Source organism: Sorex fumeus, unplaced genomic scaffold (genome assembly GCF_029834395.1).
Source record: "Sorex fumeus unplaced genomic scaffold, SorFum_2.1 ptg000002l, whole genome shotgun sequence".
Taxonomy (NCBI): Eukaryota; Metazoa; Chordata; class Mammalia; order Eulipotyphla; family Soricidae; genus Sorex; species Sorex fumeus.
In genome coordinates, this window is record NW_026606059.1 from 11,222,419 (window position 1) to 11,242,376 (window position 19,958).

A 19,958-nucleotide genomic window follows, 5' to 3' on the forward strand; every position below is an offset into this window, starting at 1 on the left:
CTTTTCATACTCTCCAGGACATTAGACCAAGAGCAAAACCAAATATAGAGAGAATTTGTTGGAACATAATAGGAGCTTAAAAAAAATTGAAATAAGAACTCTAATTCTAAGACTTCTTTATAAATGTCCTCTAAAAATGTTAGTGTCAAAAAGTTTTCCAAATGATTCTTAACATGTTATTTGTTCTCCTGCTAATTGGATTTAGTGGTGAATTTTGCACATTTGATATTAATTTTGCCTGAGAAGTATAATTTTACTTTTGATAATTATACTTTGATATATATTTTTTGTGATAGGCTCCTGTTTCTATAAACTCCAATCCTAGCAATAGAAAATACACATCAGCAGGCCAGGGATATGGTTCAAGTGGTGGTGCCTTGCACATGTGAGATCCTGAGCTTAAGCCTGTTACAGCATGTAGCCCTGAGCATACCCAGGTGACCCCTCATTCCCAACAACTGAAAATATAAAAGTACCGTGGCTGCTTGACTGATCAGTGACTCAGATATGGTTTTAGAATTCTGAGCTAGTTTTAGAACTCAGGAAAATCTGTGTTCAGAATTTCCATCACTTTGTTGTTTATTTTGTTCAATAAGCTCTGGCATAGTTGCATAAAGTATTCTTAAAAAGTATTCTTCAAACTTCCACTCCTACCTGTGTTGCTCTATTTCTTCATGTGAAATGATCTTTATGGGCAGTGGGAAAACTCTGAAGTCTGGGGTGAATGGGAAGTAATGAAAACGTCTCACTGTGGCAACATGCCATTTGCCCCTATAGTAACAATCTACTTCAATGTCTGCTCTTGTGAATCAGCAGCTTTTCTTGGGATGCAAAGAAAAGTCTGACTTGCCTTTGCAAAGAAAAAATGAAATATGAGGAATTTACTTAGCAACACCTTCACATTCACAAAAGGCAACAGAGATTTTGACTGCATCTTATTTAGCAGAGAAAATAGGACTTTGGAATAAGCGAACGTTTTATTTTCTAGGACATAACATGAAAAAGGTGACTACAGATTGCAGGAAAAATGACCTTTAATGCAAATATTTCTAAAGTATTTGACATTTTGCTAACAACGGGGTTCAAATTTTAAATGGTGAAAGTGTCCATAGTGAGTATTTTATTTTAAGAAGGCTTTACTTTAACAGCCTTCAATGTATGCAAAGATGTTCAAAACTATTAGAGAGATGAATCCCAATGAGGCAAATTAGAATAAATTAAAATATTGCTCAACAATTAAATTAACCTTTCAAAATTGCAGAGAAACTATCTAATGTCATACTGTGCTCATGGTGCTTTAATAAAATACTATATACAGCTATATATATATATATATATATATATATATATATTACACCTTCACTAACATTTTCTGGCAGAATTTTCCAGGAAAATTCTGAAATTATTGATTGTCACTTAACTGATTTTTTTCTAATAAAGAGGAAAAGTTCATAATAAACTCATTTGCTTATAATCTGTAATAGATTATCCATATTCCAGTTATTTATTTTGAAATAAAAATTTTAAAAAGTGCACTAGTATTATTAAAAGCTTTATCACTAAAATAGCAAAAGGACACTATACTAGTAATCCAAACCAATTTGGAAAATGGAAAGAAAAAAATGCATATTTTGGATTGTAGCTGAATGAAGTGTTTGGATTTATATGTTGATCATAACTACACCATTAGCACAAAGCATACATACAACTTTCTCTTCGAAATGTTTTTTATCTAAGGTCTGTAAAATGGGCATTTTTTTGTTTTTGCACTATATTAGAGGAGACAGGGCTGGAGCGATAGCACAGCTGGTAGGGTGTTTGCCTTGCACGCAGCTGACCCGAGTTTGACTTTCCATCCCTCTAGGAGAGACCAGCAAGCTACCGAGAGTATCCCACCCACATAGCAGAGCCTGACAAGCTCGTCATGGCATATTTTATATGCCAAAAACAGAAACAATCAGTCTCACAATGGAGACATTACTGGTGCCTGCTCAAGAAAATCGATGAACAATGGGAGTACAGTGTTACAGTGAATTAGGGGAGACTATTACAGGAAATTCTAGCTCTGTACATTGCCAATATTTAGAATCAGAGCTCTCAGAGATATCAGAGCTACTAGAAAGCAACATTTGGAAGTATTTAACAAACTAAGGTGAGGAGAAAGTCAGTTGATTTACAATAGCATTCATCACAATGTTAAAAAAGTTGCCTATATATATATATATATATGCAAATAAGTCACTGATTCTTATTTTAAAGAAAAGAAAATAGAATTAAAGAGCATTTTCTGTGATGGAGACATTGATGTCCACGACTAGAAGCTGTTATTCTTATGTCGGGGTCAGTAAAGTGAGGTACGAAGTTTGACAGTTGGTCCAAGGACATTCCGTGAATAATGTGAAGCTGGAGTGTGACCTTAGTGCTGTCTGACTACAAAACTCATGTTGTTTCAGTCACACTATCCTGCACTCATCATTGTCTGTTCGTCCCTGACCAAGGCTGAAGAGCAGCATCTGAAAAGCACTAAATAGCTTAGAAACTGTCATCATCTTTTTGTCATGATCCATATTCATTCTCCCTTAGCAATGTCTTAATTGTGAGATATAAAACTGTATTATGACAGTGAAAGCAAAAGAAAGAACTTGTTCAGATGATTTTACTGCAGAAGTCCCGGTTTAAAACTGTCATCACATGTGCATACATTGACTATAACCACCCCATCTACTTCTGTTCTTTGATTTTCTCTTTAAGTTCTAGGGATAATATTGTACATTTCCCTGAAATCAAAAATTCAGGTTTTATGTCACCAAAACAAGAAAAAAAGACAACTGTGATATAGAATTCTAGCTTAAATCAAATAAAAGAAATAATAGCGTTCGCTTTGGCAGCACATATACTAAAATTGGAACAATACAGAGAAGATTGGGATGATCCAACACAAGGACGACATGCAAATTTGTGAAATGTTCGTAATTTTTTAAAAACGACAATGAAATCTAGTTAATCCAGACATATATATATATATATATATATATATATTTTTGGGTCACACCCAGCAATACACAGGGGTTACTTCTGGTTCATGCATTTAGGAATTACTCCTAGCAGTGCTCGGAGGAACATATGGGATACTGGGAATCGAACCCCAGTTGTGCAATGCAAATGCCCTAACTGCTGTGCTATTGCTCCAGCCCCAATTCAGACATAATTTTATTCACTTATTTATTAAACCCAGATATAGAGAATCAGAAATTGATGTAATTCAGTAGGGAATTAAAATACATAATCATATAAAAGTGACTTATGTGATAATAAAATAATGGCAAATTAATGTATATATTTTTAGAAGCTGGGAAATGTTGATTTTGCCAAAAGGATCAAGAGATTTTCTACAAATATGTGAGGTATCTGAATCTTTGAGAATCAAAAGCATTTTCTCAAACTGCGAAGTAGGTGCAGAAGATTTTTTTGTTATATGGAATTAAAGGGTGCAAAGGCACAAAGAAATACAAAAACATGAGAATGGCAAAAAAGGCATGAGGAAATAAAAGGATGACATAGAAACATCAAGTTATTCCTATGTTTAGAGAGTACATGATTCACGGTGAGAAAGAAATTTCATTCCAGGAGTTTGGATTTCCTTTAGCTGCAGGAAAACTGAGAATTGAGAATACTGTAATTGTATGATGGACGTGGATGCATTTTATATACCCATACAGATGTTTAGCATGGAATTTAGTTTGATTTATATAATGATATTAGGTAAATTGTTGATTTTTTAAAAAAGTGACTATGTGAAAGTGAAAAAAAAATTCTTTTCTTCTAGTTCTTCCTTGTTTCCAAATCAATCAACCAATAGTTCCCTGATCATCTTTCCTTGACTCTGTTTGCTCTGTTGCTGGCAGAAATAGGAATCAATTCATACAGTGGGTGTACAACCCAAATGTCCAAAGACAGGTGACTGCATGTGGCATGTGTATACTGCATGCAACTATAAGAAATGGATTAATGTACTGTCACTGTCCTGTCCTCCCGTTGTTCATTGATTTGCTCGAGCGGGCCCAGTAATGTCTCCATTGGAGACTTTGTTGTTACTGTGTTTGGCATATCAAATACATCATGGGTAGTTTGCCAGGCTCTGCCGTGCAGGCGAGATATTTTCGGTAGCTTGCCAGACTGTCTGAGAGGGGCGGAGGAATTGAACTCAGGTCGGCCATGTTGGCTGCGTGCAAGGCAAATGCCCTACTGCTGTGTTATCACTCCAGCCCGGATTAATGTACAGTTATAAGAAAAGATGCAATCTTGCAGTTTGCTTCAACTTATGTGGAACTGGAGGGTATTTTGCTAAATAAAGTAAATCAGAGGGAGAAGGACAAAGAACAGATGACCTTGCTTATCTGTGCTGCATAGAGACAGAAAGCAACAGATATCCAGTATTGCACAATGAATATGAAAGCAATGAATAGGCAGGATTATACAATGACAAACCCTTGGCCTTGGATTACAGAACTGGCATTCCCAAGTAGCAAGGGAAAGTGGGGAAGGTAAGAAAATCATGTTCATGCTGAAAAATCCATATTGGGGTCAATGTGATTGTAATACAGCCTTCTGACCAAAGGTATTGAAGATTAAATCTATTTAATATCATCTATAATATGTTATTTCCACTTCTTACTATAAGTTTTAGCCCTAGAAGATATTTTAAATTTCTTAATGACTGCAGGCTATTGAATGTAGCCTTCCCACAGGGCAGAGTCTGGCAAACTCCCCGTGGCGTACCAAATATGCCAAATACCAGTAACAATGATGGGTCTCATTCTCCTAAAGAGCCTTGAATATAATCTCAGGGCTAGGATGAAAGAGACGTTACTGGGGCCTGCTCGAGGCAATTGATGAAAAAAAAAAAAGAAAAAAAATGACTCAAGAAGTGAACAGCTTGATTTTACCTGTGATTTTAAAAAATAATAAAATAAAATCAAATTTTAAAAAAAAGAAGTGACTTGATAGAATATAGGACAGTGGTAACAGGTGGCTGTCACTTGTCGGTGGTGAAAGTCCATATGTATCTAGTCAAACCATCAGTATCAACATTATTGTAATTATTCTGTCTAAACTATAATCCAAAAACTCTGAAAAATAAATCTATAAAACAAAGAAGCAAAAACCAAACAACATGAGAGGGTAATGCTAGTCCTTGCTCTGCGTCTTAACCTGTGATTACAAAACTGAGATTCTCGAGCAGAACAGGAAGAAAGAGGTGAAAAGAAGGCACATAAAGATAGTGGTGAATGGTTTGAGCATTTTAGGGGAGCTGAAAGTGCAATAATTTACATCAAAACCATAAAAGTCAGTGCTATTATGTTTGTGTTATCTAAACAATAGGAGAACTAACTCTAGAACCCTAAGCCCATCAACAAATAGTTAAAAATCTTTGCATTGTAGTTAGCCCTATAAGGAAAATATTACAGAATTATAAATACAAAGTTAAAGTATTTATTAATATTAATAAACTGCACAACCATAAAATTTAGAGAGCTGACTCTTTTAATATCAGAAAAGAACATATTGTTATTAATTGTGTAGTGATATTTATAGAGGGGTCAGAGAGATAACCCAGGATAGGTAAGACACTCACCTTGGATGCTGTGGATCCTGGTTTGATCTCCAATACCTTATGTCCCCCTCAGCACTGACAGGGGTCATTCCTGAGTACTGAAGTGTGTCGCCCTCAAACTCCCCAAAATAACTTAAAAAATTCACATAGAAATAAAGGAAAATCAAACATTTTTAAACAAGTCCAATCTAAGTATATTCCATATTTAGCTTCCACCTTACCCAGATCTCTAACTCACCTGTAGTTACTTCAACATTACAAGACAGAAGACAAAATACCAAGAGAGGAGGAATTAGAGTAAAATAAACTTATGGACCAAGTATTCCACTTTTCAAAATTCCATGAGATGATATGGTTATGATTTCCTTGCTAGGACCCCTCCGAGACTTGAGATTTCAACTTCAGGAGCTTCTCAGTAAATCTTCCTGAGAAGGAAATATAGGCAGCCATTGTCTATGCTGTACATTAGACACTCAGAACATAATTATCTTGTAACTACGATTTTGTGTGTTTTACCAACACTTCCTCATTTCCTGTAATTCTTGTCCTTGCAGGCTATCGAATGTTTGCAGGCTATCGAATGTAGCCTGCCCACAGGGCAGAGTCTGGCAAACTCCCCGTGGCATACCAAATATGCCAAATACCAGTAACAATGATGGGTCTCATTCTCCTAAAGAGCCTTGAATATAATCTCAGGGCTAGGATGAAAGAGACGTTACTGGGGCCTGCTCGAGGCAATCAACGAATCGACGAATAACTTGTCCTTCGAAATCACTGTTTTTCGCCCCCTGCTTCAGTGAGTGTGTTTTTTTTATTATTGTAGTTTAGGTAAGATGGTTATAATAATGTTAAAGTTTGTGAATTTGACATATAAAATTGCTGTAACTTGCCATCTTACAGCACACAGCAACAAAGAAGAAAACCGGCTGAAGGGCCCTACAGCTCCCAGAGAATGAGCCAGGTCCCAGACAGAGCAGATATCACCAGGAGGTCCCAGATGGGGTCGGTTCTGCTGTCCCGCCTTCTCCAGATGGAACCCCAGTGACCATGAGCTCCTACAAGCATAGCTCTGGCATACGGGTACCAGGACATTTTTTCCGAACTGCGCGGCTGCTTATGCGGCCACATGACACCTCCTAATGGAAAGTAAACCATCCAACATTTCTCCCTGAAAATCAGGCTTAACTCTTTTGCAAACCACAACACCCAAAAGGAGAGAGAGAACAAAGGGGAATGCCCTGCCAGAGAGGCAGGGTGGGATGGGGGCATAGGGGGGGTGGGAGGGATACTGTGATCCTTGGTGGTGGGAAATGGGCACTGGTGGAGGGATGAGTATTTAAAAAATAAATTAAAATAAATAAAATAAAATAAATAAAATTACTGTAACTCCCTATCCCCCACCAAAGTGCCTAGGATGCTCCACCACTGTCTCCCTGGCCCCTCTAGTCCAGTCTTCATCCTTCCTTATCTTCTTTCCCCACACTGTTTGGTAATCAGTTTTGTAATTCCAGGCTAAAGATTTGTTATTCTTCAACACACTATTTTCCCCTGGTTTGTCTATGAGCTTGACTGTAAAAAAATATCCTATGGACTGGGGCAATAGTATAGAGAATAGGGCATCTTCTTTGCATGCAGCCAAACTATGTTTGATCCCTAAAACCCCATAAGGTACTCTGAGTGAGCCAGGAGCAACCAGAACAGGAATAAGCCCTGAGCACCAGTGGGTGTGACCCTCAAGCAACAAAAACATAAGCCCCATGTATAATGTGATATAACCAATTTTGTCCTTGTCTTGCATATGAATTTAATATCATAAGAATTTATTGTGGTTCACACTTACATACAGAAAAATTAATAAAGTAATAATTGCATTAAATAAAACAAGTCATGAGGCTGGAGTGATAGCACAGCGGGCAGGGCGTTTGCCTTGCATGCGGCCAACCTGGATTCGATTCCCATCATCCCATATGGTCCCCTGAGCACCGCCAGGGGTAATTTCTAAGTGCAGAGCCAGGAGTAACACCTGTGTATTTCTGGGTGTGACCCAAAAAGCAAAATAAATAAATAAATAAATAAAACAAGTCATGAGATGGACTTAAATATTTAATTCAAGATGAAGAATAATCTAACAGTTTCTGTAATAAAAAAAAGAAATTGATTGGGATATCTAATATATTGCATGGCAGAGCCTGGCAAGCTCCCCGGGGCATATTCCGTAGGCCAAAAACAGTAACAAGTCTCACAGTGGAGACATTACTGGTGCCTGCTTGAGTAAATCGATGAACAATGGGAGGATAGTTCTACAGTGCTAACTAATATATTGGTGAATTATAGGGTTGTGGGTATGAGAATACAATTGTGCAAGAATAAAATAAAATCTGATATGCCAGAGGTTGCCCACAACTTTAGTGGTATTCATCTTGATCCTTTATACTTTTCTTTAGTGGTATTTAAATTACAGTCGAGATTTAGGCAAAGAAGAATATAATATTAACATTGAGTCTTTTTTGGAATTTGGCCAAGTAACATTATGGATATACTACAGAGGATTTTTTTAACTTGCTTATTAAAATCAGGATTAATGGATAGATAATAGTTTCCTTAATTTGCTTAGAAATAATTTGCTAACATATCCAAGTCTAATTTCTCTCCATTTTCTTCTTGAATCTGACAGTTTAGAATTATGTATTTAATAGATCCTCTTAAGCCTAATGGCCTAAAGAATTGTATCATCTGTACAACAAATTTAATTAACTTAAGTCTGATTTAGCAAGCCATATGTAGTAAGAACAACTAAGGAGTCTCTGAGATTCAATAGGGATGTTGAATTTATGTTCATTAAAAAGGAAAAAAAAATTGTGAGCAAACCAGATCCAGAGTTAACTTCTGACAAATGAAGAGAAAACCATTTTATTATTTGAATTTTAATTCAGGGATATGTACTTATTTGACATGAGTATGAATTCAAATAAATACATCTGATTTGCAAGGCTAGTATTTTAAAAAATATACACTAGTTCCAACTCTAAGTAATTTAAAAAATAAATAAATGTACAAGTGATGCATCAATAGATTCTCACACTAAAATATTAATGAGATAGGATTATATGAAACAAAAAGTGAACACTTTTCCTCCCTTCCTTTCTCCAATCTCATTCTCCACCTCCTTTTCTAAAATTAAAATGAATAAATTAAATTTTGATAACTATATATTTTTTGGCAGAGTCTCCTGCCCCCGCGCCTGGCTGTCCTCACCGGGGCCCCTTGGAGGGCAGGTTGAGTTTCCCTTCCTGCCTCGAGCAGAGCTCCAGAAGCCAAAGACCTCCAGAACCAGCCACAGCCATGCTGAGACTACTCTCCACATATGCGGACAAGCCTTATGCATGAAGGAACCGGCAGAGGAACCCAGGCATGCGGGTCCTGGGGCTGAGATCTCCAAGCCTGCTTGGACCGGGACTGGGCCATCTCCACCCAGATCCCCCATCTTCCATTAGGTAGGATTTACACCCACCAGCTGCTGCCGGCACCAGGTGGTCTCATCAATGGCCAAGACCGAGAGCATGTGGCTGTATTTGAGGCCCTGGGACATCTTATTATCTCGTTTTTACTTTGGAGAACCTGGCAGGTTACCAAAAGTATCTTGCCCACACAGCAGAGTCTGGAAAACTTCCCATGTCGTACTCAATATGCCAAATACCAGTAACAATGATGGGTCTCATTCTCCTAGCTCTGAAAGAGCACTGAATATGGCTCTTTTAAAATCTCAGGGCTAGGAAGAAGGAGATGTTACTGGTGCCTGCTCGAGGCAATCGACGAACAACAGAATAATGGTGATCGTGAACTATATTTTAAAAAATGGGCCAAGAAGATGGACGAAAACATCCATGAAGAGTATATGCAGGTATAGACATACGAAAAAGTGCTCCTTTAGCACTTATTGTAAGAGAAATGTAAACCAAAATGACAATGAGATACAATCTTACATCAGTGAGAAAGGAATATGGCACAAAGTCTGAAAACAGCATTGGAGGGTAGAAGGAGACACAAGAACCTTTTCCTATTACTGGTGGGAATTGGTTGGTCATATTATTCAACCTCTAGGAAAACAGTAAAAACCCAAAACACTAAGAATAAAAAAGAATGGACTTATATATGACTCAGAGATCCCACTTCTTATTATCTACCCTTATACAAAGACCCCCATAAATTTAAAAAGATTTAGGTGTACCTATGCTCACTGAAAGATGACCTCTGGACTAGAGCTGTTACCGACTGGATTCCACGGGATGTCAAAAGACCGTGTGTGGCCGCCCACCTACCAGATGGTCATACTTCTTCATCAAGATCATGAACGATCGGTTTGAGGTTCTTCATGTTCCTAGAGCGAACAGACGCCATTGGGCTACACTAGCACGCGACAGGGACAAATGGAGACGTTACTGGTGCCCACTCAAGCAAATCGACAATTAACGGGAAGTCAAGTGATCAAGTGATGCTCACTGAAGCTCTTAGTAAAGTAGCACAGTACTACTGCTATTCGCTATTCCATGGAATATGGAAACAACCCACATGTCCAATGACAGATGAATAGATAAAGAAGCTGTGGTGTATGAACACAATGGAATACTATAGCTTTAAGAAAAGATAAAATCATTTTCATCTTTGGATGAAATGTGAATGCATTTCACATTTTAATGCAATGCAGATGCTGCACCGTGGATAGAAAGAGAAGTAAGTCAGAGGGAAAAGGAAAAATACCAGATGTCTTCACTCATCTGTAGAACAGCAAACTGAAGGAATGAGAGGTATCTAACGTTAGCAAACTTTAGCCCTGATTTATAGAATTGAGAATATCGGGAGCAGGGGGTTGGGGATAGGGAATAGAGGTGGAGCAGAGATGAAGAAATATGCTGAGGGAAACAGGGCATCATTCGAGGGGCCCGGACTTTGGGCCCCAAATCACACATGCCAACACTACCGCGAGCATGTGACCCAGATTATAATAGTTAAACTAAAGAAAAGAGGACTGTTCATCAACAACACTGAAATCCTGAGAACCAAATTTTAGTAACTAAACTTTAAAAGGTACCTGTTAGGATGACAGAATCGGAGTGAGGGGGTGGGGATGGAAGAGGAAAACTTGGAATTCTGGTGCTGGAAAGTTGACACTGTTGGTGGGACGGGTAATGGAACACCGTATGTCTAAAACCCAAGAATGAATAACTTTGCAAATCAAGGTTTTTAATAAAACAAAATTTTGGAGAAAATGGACTTTTCTAAGGGAGCAATGTGGGGTTGGTGGGAGGAAAATTTGGGATTTTGGTGGAAGGATGCTGACAGTGATGGTGGCTGAGAAGCAAGAACATGGCATGGCTGAAACCTTATTAATAACAATATCATAAATCACAGCATCGAAACCATAATGGGAAAAATAGAAATTGATGATACTTTCTTATATTTGTATATACATTTCCTTTAAAGTCAGATTTTGTCATTTGTTGTCATTAATGCCACATCATATTGCTATTAAGATGGAATGAAATTCGCCTATCTATACATCAACAGTATGTCATCTTTTAGTTGGTCAATAAAATTATTACTTTAAATTTCATGATATGTTAAGACATTTTATCATCACATCAAAAAATAATATGATGCTTTGTTTTTCCCTAAAGCTAAGGAGATGAATTTTTTATTTTATTTTGTATTTTTGTGCACGTGTTCTTTCTTCATATTTGCCTTACTTTAGGTTATCACTGTTCTCTTCCTAAGGATTTATAAAAATCAGTTCATTTTGGATAAGTCTTCATCTTCTAAACATAAAACACTAATAATTAAACATTAAAAAGCATTAACAAATAATGCTTTTCCCCTCTTGGTTTTTAAAATTTTGTTTATAATATCATTTATTGTTTATTATAACTTACTTTGAAGCTCCAGTCTTTTCCATTTCTTTTCAATTGTAAATCTGATATCATAAGCTCTTTCCCCAAATTTTGTGCCCTTTTACTACTTAGGCCTTTGATGTACATACTTTTGTTTTTGCACATTCTATGTAAAAATATCCTAATTTTCCTCATTTGACTAGCCAATCAGTTTTTTCTTTGCTGACGACATCATTCATCCTTCACTTTAATACATTTCCTCTAACCATACATTAATTGCTACAATGCAAACAGTATTTATTTTTTAGGATTCTTTATGTTCATTGAATCTCTTCTCTTCTCTTCTCTTTCTTTATTTCTTTGTTTTTAGTAGCTTCCTAGTTTTTAGTAAGTTTTCTACTCACAGGAATTATTTCTCATTTTTTTCCATTAAGTTCTTGACTTGAATATTTTCAGATAACCTCGTTCCCTTACAAGCATTTTGAATGTATTCTTATTGTTTTAATATTGTTGTTATGGTTACATACTGGAATTTTATGATTCTTATTTGTAGCTGGATTTATTTTTGCACTCTTGTCAATATATATGTTTCTCATTTGATTTCACTTGAAGTAGATAGACAACATAGCAAATAACAAAGTTATGAACCTCCTTTTCTTATTTTATTTCACTAGGCCATCCTTAAACATAGTGGCTATAACAGAAATTAATTCATTCTGATATTATTCCAATGTCGCTACTGAATTCAAATCTGACATCATACCAATGTGGTCAATATGATGCCAGACATGACAATAGAGAATATGTCATTTCCTAGCTAGTAAGGTCATACTTCATTTTATTTCACTTTATTTTATTTTGGTTGGGGGCAACATGCAGAGGTGGTCAGGGCTTACTCCTGGCTCTTGCTCAGATATCACTACTGCCAGAGTTGGGGGACCATATTGGATGCTGGGGATTGAATCCTGGTTGGCCATGGGAAAAGCAAATGCCCTACCAACTGTAGTATTGCGCAGATCCCAGGTGAGGTGTATTTTATAAAAAGTCAGGCATTCCAGGTGAAAGCTTGTGATCTCCTAGGCTTTAATTTACTTTGAAAAGTGAACTTTGAGGTATTAAGGGATGTTTTCATTTGTCACTGGATGTTCAACTGACCACCATTTTGCTGCAAAATAGGCATGTAAATCATGTGGAAGCAGTAAATCAAAGTTAAGCTATGACTAAGGAAAGAAGGTTATTGAGTATTGGCCAATCAGGCTTAATCTGGGGTTGCAGGGTTATTTATAGGGGTTAAGAAGTATATTTTGCTTGGGAGGTCCCCTCAATCAAAAAGGTAAAACAAAGCAAACTCAAATTTGGTCAGATGAATTGACCTAGGGAGGAGAATAAGTTGTTTTTTTTTCTCATTACTGGGTGGGAGGTCAGAAATCTTGATTTTATAATAATGCTTAAGTCTTTGTCAATCTAAGATAATAAGGTTTTTTGTTTCTTAAGTTATTAATATACTGAATTTTTTTTAAATTTCAGGAGTATTAATCATCAGTACACTAATTAAAGCAATTGTACTGTTCTTTAATGTGCTAACAAGTTTATGAAATTATAAATTTACGTTTTTCTAAAGAAATGCATTTTAAGTTTTTGTGAGAAATTGCATTTATAATTTTTTCTAATATTAGATGCTTTTTCATTCTTGGGAAAAATTCCATTTATGTTTTATACTTATAATGCATTATATTAAATTTATTAATAATATTTATTTAGTATTTTTTATTTCATAAATAAATATTGGTTTGTGAATTTATTTAATGCTAATTTTATAGTTTAGATGCTCGTATTATCTAAGCCTTATAGAATATGCTGAAATTTCCTGTTATACTTTTCTCTATCTTGAAATAGTTTAAATAGCACTAAACTTTATATTCTCTGAAACTCTGTATAGACTTACTGGACATTTTATAAGAGCAAACTTTTTTAGTACATTTCCAATTAAAAAATTATAATTAGTATACTTGGAGCGATAGCACAGCGGGTAGAGCGTTCGCCTTACAAGCGGCCAACATGGCCGACCCGAGTTCGATTCCTCTGCCCCTCTCGGAGAGCCCGGCAAGCTACCGAGAGTATTGGATATGCCAGACACAGTAACAACAAAGTCTCCAATGGAGACGTTACTGGGCCCGCTCGAGCAAATCGACGATCAACGGGAGGGCCTTTACCTATACTTAAATTTTATATTTACTTTTGGTTCAAATTTGGTAAGACATAGTTCTTTGATTTTTGTTTTTTAAAAAAGAAATTTTATAAGTCACCTTGAGATACAGGGGCTGGAGTGATAGCACAGCAGGTAGGGCATTTGCCTTGCATGTGGCCAACCCGGCAGACACGAGTTCGATTCCTCCGTCCCTCTCAGAGAGCCCGGCATGCTATTGAGAGTATCTCACCCACACAGCAAATCCTGGCAAACTACCCGTGATGTATCCATATGCCAAACACACCAACAACAAGTCTCACAATGTTATTGTGTCTGCTCGAGCAAATCAATGAACAACCGGAGGACAGTGACAGTGACAGTTGAGATACAGAGTTACAAAGCTGTCCATGGTTGTGTTTCAGTCATGCAGTGTTCCAACACCCATCCCTCCACCAGCGTACATTTCCCACACAATGTCTCCAGTGTCTCTTCCACCATCCTCCCTTCAGTCTGTCTCCATGGCACTCTCTCTCTCTCTCTCTCTCTCTCTCTCTCTCTCTCTCTCTTTCTCTCCCCACCTCCTTTTGAGCATTATAGCTTGCAATATAGGTACCGAGAAGTTATAGTGTTTGTTCCTTTACCTGTTCCTGTTTTCAGCACACAGTTCTTATCCAGAGCAATCATTTCCAACTATCTTTGTCATCGTGGTCACTTCTCTACCCTAACTGCCTTCTCCCCCAGCACCTGAGGCAGGCTTCCAACTGTGGACCAATCCTCCTAGCCCTTGTTTCTGTGAATTTGAGTATCACTGTATCACTGTATCACTGTCCTCCCATTGTTCATTGATTTGCTCCAGCAGGCCCAGTAACATCTCCATTTTGAAACTTGTGTTACTGTGTTTGGCATATTGAATACATCACGGGTAGCTTGCCAGGCTTTGCCTTGTGGGTGAGATACTCTCGGTAGCTTGCCGGGCTCTTCGAAAGGGGTGGAGGAATCGAACCTGGCTCGGCCAGGCTGGTTGTGTGCAAGGCAAATGTCCTACCGCTGTGCTATCGCTCCAGCCCATGTACTTGAGTATTGGTATCATATTATGACTTTTTCATATCCAACAAATGAGTCCAATCATTCTATGTCTATTTCCCTCCTTCTGACTCATTTCATTCAATATGATACTCTTCATGTCTACCCATTTATAGGCAAATTTCATAATTTCATTTTTCCTAACAGATTAATAGTATTCCACTGTGTAGATGTATCATAGTTTCTTTAACAAATAATCTTTTCTCTCTCTCTCTGTGCATACAAAGTGCAGATAGTATTTCTGCTGTTTTATTTTTGGGACGCCCCCAGTATATTCCCAGAGATGGTGTTGCTAAGTCTTATGGAGGCTCAATTCCTAGCTTTTTGAGGATTACCCATATTGTTTTCCAAAAAAGTTGGAACAGATGGCATTACCACCAACAATGAAGAAAAGTCCCTTTCTCCCTGCATCCACACCAGCATTGGTTGCTTTTGTACTTTTTGTTGTGTGCCAGTCTCTGTGGTGTGAGATGATACCTCATTGCTGATTTGATTTGCAAATCCCTGATGATGATGTAGAACATTTTTTCATGTGTATTTCGGCCATTTGTATTTTTCTTTGAGGAAATTTCTGTTTATTTCTTCTCCCCCATTTTTTTGATGGGATTGGAAGTTTCTTCCTTGTAAAGTTCTACCAAAGGCACAGTTTTCATGACGATTATCTGTTCAATTTATATTTCAATAAATTTAGCTTATTATACTGACAGTTTAAAATATCATTAACAGACTGGAGAGACAGTTCAAAGAATAAGGTGCCTTCCTTGTATGCAATCTATCCCCAGAACACAACTGGTCCTCTAAGCACCACCAGAGGTGATCCTTGAACTCAAAACTAGAAGTATGCCCTGAATATCACAGGATGTTGCCCTCAAACCCCAAACAGGGAAAAAACCCCAATAAAATATGTATACATATAATTTAATTTATGATAATTTAATATAATTTAATTTATAAAATACATATAAATAAACTATATAAAGTCTATATATAAATTTTCCATGCTTTTCCCATGCATGAAGGTACTGGCAGAGGAACAAAGGCATGCAGGTCCCGGGGTTGAGATCTCCAAGCCTGCTCAGATCGGGGCTGAGCATCCTCCACTCAGATCCTCCATATTCCAGTAGGCAGGGGTCACACCCACCAACTGGCCCCCTGGCACCGTGTAATCCCATCAATGGCCAAGACCCAGAGACTATAAAACCCAGCTCCCAGAAGAGAACAGCGCAGAGTCTCCTGCCCTGGTGCCTGGCTGTCCTTGCTGGGACCCCTTGGAGCCCCACATTCGCGGTCACACGACATTTTATCTCATTCTTACTTTGGACAAACCTGGCAGGCTACCAAATGTAACCTGCCCACGTGGCAGAGTCTGGCAAACTCCCCGTGGCATACCCAATATTCCAAATACCAGTAACAATGATGTGTCTCATTCTCCTAAGCCTGAAAGAGCCTTGAATGTGGCACTTCTTAAAATCTTAGGGCTAGGACAAAGGAGACGTTACTGGGGCCTGCTCGAGGTAATCGATGAACAACAGGATGGTCATGATCGTCATGATATATAAATTAAAATATATAAATTATATATATATATATAAAATTTTTCTTGTTTGTTTCTCTGTTTGGGGGCAACACCCCATGGTGATCCCTGAACACAGAGCCAAGAGTAAGCCTGTTGGCTCTGTGCAATGCAGCCAAATAAAACCAGAAACAAAAATTTTAAAAATCAGCATTCTGAATCTGAAGGCATTTCTGCTTTTGGAAACCATCATGACACTTCAACTTTTACCAAAGAAGGGTAGAAAAAGGGATGATCTGAATCAGAGAAAAGTGCTGAACTTTCCTGGAAGAAAAGATCCATCTACAAGCCTCCCTTTCCCTTTAAATACTTGCCCCTTCATGATGGAAAGGGGATAAACAGTCAGAACCCTAACTTCCTTGGAGCAGTCTCTGTAACTATCTGCTCCCTCTGCTTAAGACTACACTTTTGAAGCTCTTTCTACAAGCTACAAATTCTGAGACTTTTCTGTCATGTGAATTCTTGAAATAGAACTGAGAACTTGCTGTCCCTACCAGTCTGCCCTCACAGTAATGTCCTTGTAACATTCTTGAGGAATTTTGTCGATGTAAACTATCCCTCTTGGTTTTATAAAATGCCCAATAAACTAGTGTTTCCCCAAATGGCTGATACCATCCCCTAGCAATGCTAAAAGGATCATAGGGGGCCTTGAGAAAGTGGGAGCACTTTCTCTTTGTTCATCTAAAGAAGGGAGATTTTGAGAGAAGCACTGATTTGTTTACTGAACAGAGGCAGGTCGGGCAAATAAATCTGGGAACTCCTGCTAACTAGAGATTTTCAGCTGATCAGATTTTGGCTACATCTCTGATGACTTGTCCAAAGTTATGGAGCCCAGTAATTTCTTTAATTCTAACTAAAATGCCAGTGGCAAACCTTCTCAATGTATGTAAGAGGAAATCAAGTATTTTCCCAGGAGTTTTTCCTATCCTCCAGGTAGACATGGAAAAAAATTGTAGCCCACTCTTGTGCGTTGATATTTAAGACATCCTATAAATATAAATTAACTTTGACAATGCATAGCAGTTCCTCATAAGATAGACTTTAAAACAAACAAACAAACAAAAAACAATCAAGAGAATGGATATCACCTAATAAAGTATTAGAAGTAATGTTTTGTTACGCACTTTTCTTCCATTACTCTTTGCATGCAAGACCATCACATTAAAAATGAATAATTAAAAAGGAACACTGAAAAATACGACTAATACTCTTACATTATATTCTTAATACTCATGTTAAAACCCTTTTTATTAATAATGTACATTAGAAACTCACTAAGTTTTTTTTCTTCTTATATTTAGTTATTGAATCACTGTGGGAAAAGTTACAAAGCTTTCAGGTTTAAGTCTTGGTCATACAATGATCAAACACCTTTCCCTTTACCAGCACTCATTTTTCACCACCAAGAACTCCAATATACCCCCTTCCCATCCCTCCTAATGCCTGTGAGGCAGATGATTTCTGCTTAACTCTTCTCTATATTGATTACATTCGTTATTTTGACAAAAGATGCACCATTATTGTTTAGAATTCCTCCCCCCAACAATCAGAATTGCCAAAAAGACATTATGAAATACTTTGTTTTCTATAGCTGGTATGAGAATCATATAATGTCATATAATAATTTTGGATTTCTCCAAAGAGCCAGATAATTATGAGATTGGTTTCTGTGCATCTGGTGTTATGGCTGTCCCGTAGAGCCACTCGTTGGGGGGCAACTCGTGACCTCAGTAGAGCATGAAGGACCTCGGTAGGGTGTGAAGGATGAGCTGGTACTGCCCCCCTTCCCATGAGACTGCAGTTGCCCCGTCACTGCCGGCTCATACCTGGCTTTCCTATAAGCTCTGAGGCAGCGGCCACCTTGCTGCTGGGGGGCAGGGGTGGGGAAGGCGGAAGGGAGAAACACCCTTTCCTTCCCAGGGAAGCATTTCACCATAGTTTAACACATGGACCATTCACTTTTCTGCTGCAAGCTGTCAGGTTCTGGACTAAGTCCTTTTGCCTCTGGAGCCATGGCCGTGCCAGAAAGCCACTTGTGTCGGGGAACTCGTGACCTCGGTAGGGCGTGAAGGATGCCCAAAACTCATTAAGTTTTTATTATAAATCATGAAGAAAGAATAACTAGCTAAGGCTGTGTTTGCTTTTGCTTTTCCCATGCTTTTCCCATGCATGAGCACAGTGCTGGAATCTCTGGGCCACTTTGATGAGGAGGAGTTTATATCAGAGTCATCCAAAGAACCAAAGAGCTTCTCATCAGTGGGTTTAGGATGTGGTTTGAGGACATTCAGGCGATCCAGATATAGGAACAGACACTTTGAGAGGAAAGTGCTGTGCAATAAAAATTTGATTTAAGTAAATGACCATTCCTAACCTCCTCACCTGTGTCTCTTGCATTCAACTGAGCCCAATTGCCTGGGTTCCCAGCCAGGTGATTCCAATGAAACAGATGCATGTGCAAATAACATCATCCAAAGAAAAATTATTTTGGTCCCTTTATCCTATCAAAACAGACAGTCTAAAACTTCTTTGGAACACTTGCTTCAATAGAAAACACTACTCCACCTACAAATTCTTGGTTTGTGTTTTATTTTGGGGGAGAGGTCACACCTGGAAATGGCCAGAAGTTACTCCTGGCTCTGTGCTTAGGGATGATTCTTGATGGGACTCATTGGTCCATATGGGATGCTGGGGATCAAACCCAGGTTGACTGCATGCAAGGAAATGCTCCACCCACTGGATTATCCCTCCAGCCCTGGTTTACAAATTCTTTAGGACAAAACAATCCAGTGTTTTAGCTAAACACTTTTGCAGGATATGGAGTAAGTCCAGCTGCGGTGTTTGTGCAGTGTTAAGCAACTTTTCATCTGGACCAGAGGGGTGTCAATGAGCAAGTCCATCACCTGATGTAAGGGGTGGCGTGGTGACAATGAGCAAGTCCACCATTAGGCCACGCTCTGCTGGTGTACACCTGGTAGGTCTCACCTATGGTCCTCTGTCCCCCAGCAGACCCCAGTTAGGCACACACAGACCAGCGAGCTCTCTGCATATCCTGGAGCTGAAGGCACCTTTCCCCCAACAGATATGAAAAGGTGCACTAGAAAGAGCACAAGCACAGTGCTGGAAGCTCTGGGCCACTTTGGTGGGGATAAGAGGTCACCGGCGGCAAGGCTTAACCTGCAACAACATGTTAGTGATCTCTTATACAAGAGCTGAATGGCTCCAGGGTATACAATAATCTCCTCACACTTTCTTCAAAGAAACTCTTTTTGGGGATCATTTTTAGCGCATTAATCATAACAAGCAACACAAAATAAATCATTTGGGGGCAGGCTTGGGTAGTGGTTGGGAAAATAGAAAATAATGGTGGTAGGAAGGTGGAATGGTGATGGGATTGGAGTTGGAATGTTGAATGTAATACATCACTGTGAACAATTTTATGTCTTATAATTTAATATTTTCTAATTTTATAAAAATAAAATTGAAAACAACTTTTAAAAAGAGGGAGCCGCTGTGTATATCACAACCATAAACACCAACACTTGCTGAGACCCCATTAACTAAGCTCTAAAAGTAATAATCACATTTAAAAAAAAAACATAAACACTCTAAACGAAA

The 19,958-nt window shown here is 38.2% G+C and overlaps 1 non-coding gene across 1 annotated transcript; it reads left to right on the top strand.

The window, feature by feature from the left end:
• Positions 1-2,872: 2,872 nt before the first annotated feature.
• LOC130023021 (U6 spliceosomal RNA) lies at positions 2,873-2,978 on the top strand. Its single transcript, XR_008792359.1, has one exon. It is a non-coding gene; the product is annotated as a U6 spliceosomal RNA (small nuclear RNA).
• The last annotated feature ends 16,980 nt before the right edge of the window (positions 2,979-19,958 follow it).